Source organism: Sinocyclocheilus rhinocerous, unplaced genomic scaffold (genome assembly GCF_001515625.1).
Source record: "Sinocyclocheilus rhinocerous isolate Xijiao unplaced genomic scaffold, SAMN03320098_v1.1 scaffold3862, whole genome shotgun sequence".
Classification (NCBI taxonomy): domain Eukaryota; kingdom Metazoa; phylum Chordata; class Actinopteri; order Cypriniformes; family Cyprinidae; genus Sinocyclocheilus; species Sinocyclocheilus rhinocerous.
In genome coordinates, this window is record NW_015652266.1 from 235,110 (window position 1) to 237,292 (window position 2,183).

The window sequence follows — 2,183 nt, forward strand, 5'->3', positions numbered from 1 at the left end:
CCTACCCCAAAAGGGTCTCGCCCCTATTTTGATAGCTCCGCCCCACACATACATACGCAACCCAGTCAACGATTAGTTCTGTGCAGAGCCGTTGAGAAACAACGAAAAGAAACTGAATTGAGAAACTTTCTCAACGGCGCTGGTTCTGTGAAACAAAGCAAAACTGCTGCTGTGTTCTATTTATGACGTATTGACACAAATTTCAAATTATTTTCAACGGTCGCTTTGTCGCGTCCAGTGTACCATACAGACTAGACAGACAGACAACAACTAGCTGTTGCGGCGCACACATGGTGTTACTCACCTATCGAGAAGAAACAAAGCAACCTCGGCCAACCGTTGACGGCAAATAAAAGAGCTTCAACAATGCCATCGTCTGTATGCACGTACAAATAATTAACTGCACTTGAAGCTTTCATAAAATTAAAAATGAAACATGGTAACTACATGGCATCATCACGAAAGACGAACTCTATGTTTATACGTGAAATTCCGAAGGGGACGTTGGATGACGTCGCATGGTGACGTAATGACGTGTGCCATTAATCGAACTATGTACTATAACCATAGACTGTATAAAAATGACTATAACATGTAAAACGGGAACATGAAAGGAATATTCTAAAAGCAACTCATGTAAACACCATAATCATAATATTGGCTTATTTAGAATAAGGTAAATAATTAGATTACTGATGTCCATGTAAATGTGGTCACTGGTAATAATAATAAATGCTTCTTAAGCAGCAAATCAGCATATTAAAATGATTTTACTGAAGGATCATGTGACACTGTAGGCTGGAATAATGGCTGCTGAAAATTCAGCTTTGCCATCACAAGAATAAATTACTTAAAGAATAAATATACTAAAATATATTGAACATAAGAACATAAACTTCTTTCAAAAGCATTAAAAAAATCCTATCAACCCCACACTTTTAAAACAGCAGTGATTAGTATAATATGAGTGAAAACAGCACCACATCCTTCAGAGTTCAAGGAAAGACAGAAGCCCAAATAATTCTCAGATAAGATAGTTTATTGTTTCCTTTTCCTGTTATTAAATAAAGAATACAAGGTAGACATGAAGCATTAACCGCACAGCTGATCACATGATGAAATGTTCTACTCTCAGAAGCGTTTTTTAATAACTTCTTCACATTCTCATCCCTCTTCCCCCACCGTCTGTTTAAGGGAGGCTGTTCTCAGTGCATTAGCTATGCACAGAGGCCTAGTTAAAGTGAATGGCTGGTTAGGCAGGCTTTGTGTTGTTTGGACGCTGGTACTGGGCTCAGACAAAACCAGCCTCTGTTTCCCTTCAGTGCTCCCTCTCTCATCCTCCACCGGAGGGAGTGTCCTAATTCTGCATTGTCTCCCTTGGTACATTTTCATGCTCCAAAAGAAGGGAAACCCTCCATAGACAGAAATCAAAATGCTATCATAATTTTACCATGAAGCCAAATTGTTGCGTGACTACTCCTGACAAGCTATTCTTCTATATATTTCAATAGCCTATCTTTACATATCACATGACCACTGCTTTAAACCTTTTTTATTATTATTATTGCATTTCTGTCACCAAGGATTGTTTGCTCTGTTCTGTAATGCTATGGGAATAAGTAAGACAGGTTTGTTTGGCCATTTTTTTGTGTTCAATTTTCAACAAGGACTTGAATAAAGAGTTGTGTTTAAGGTGATTAGCAGAAGAAATACACATGCTCTGAGTGATGGAAGCAATCTGATTTACCCTGAAAATGTATTCACAGGTCCTGATGACTCATGGCCAGACAGACTGAATATAAAAAGAGCTATTTTTAGTCCAAAAAAACCAAACAAAACAGAACTGAGTTTCGTGATGTGTGCAACTAAAAGAATAAGGCATTTAAAATATGAAGACATTCATTGTAAGAACATGTTCTCCAATTTTATGAAGCCATATTCCATCTTGCTTCCAACATACCAATGTTTTAAAATGGGGAATGATATTCAACGATATAATTTAAGCAGGTGTATTTTTTGCTCAATCAAAAACAGTGAGGGGTTTTGAACGGATTGGCAATCTCACAGTTTAATCTCACAGCAAACTTTAACAGGTAGGTTTCGGTTACTAAATACAAAAAAGAAGTATGTAACTGAGTTGAAAACACAACAGTCAGCATAGGACCGGGACTTGAATTAGTGAA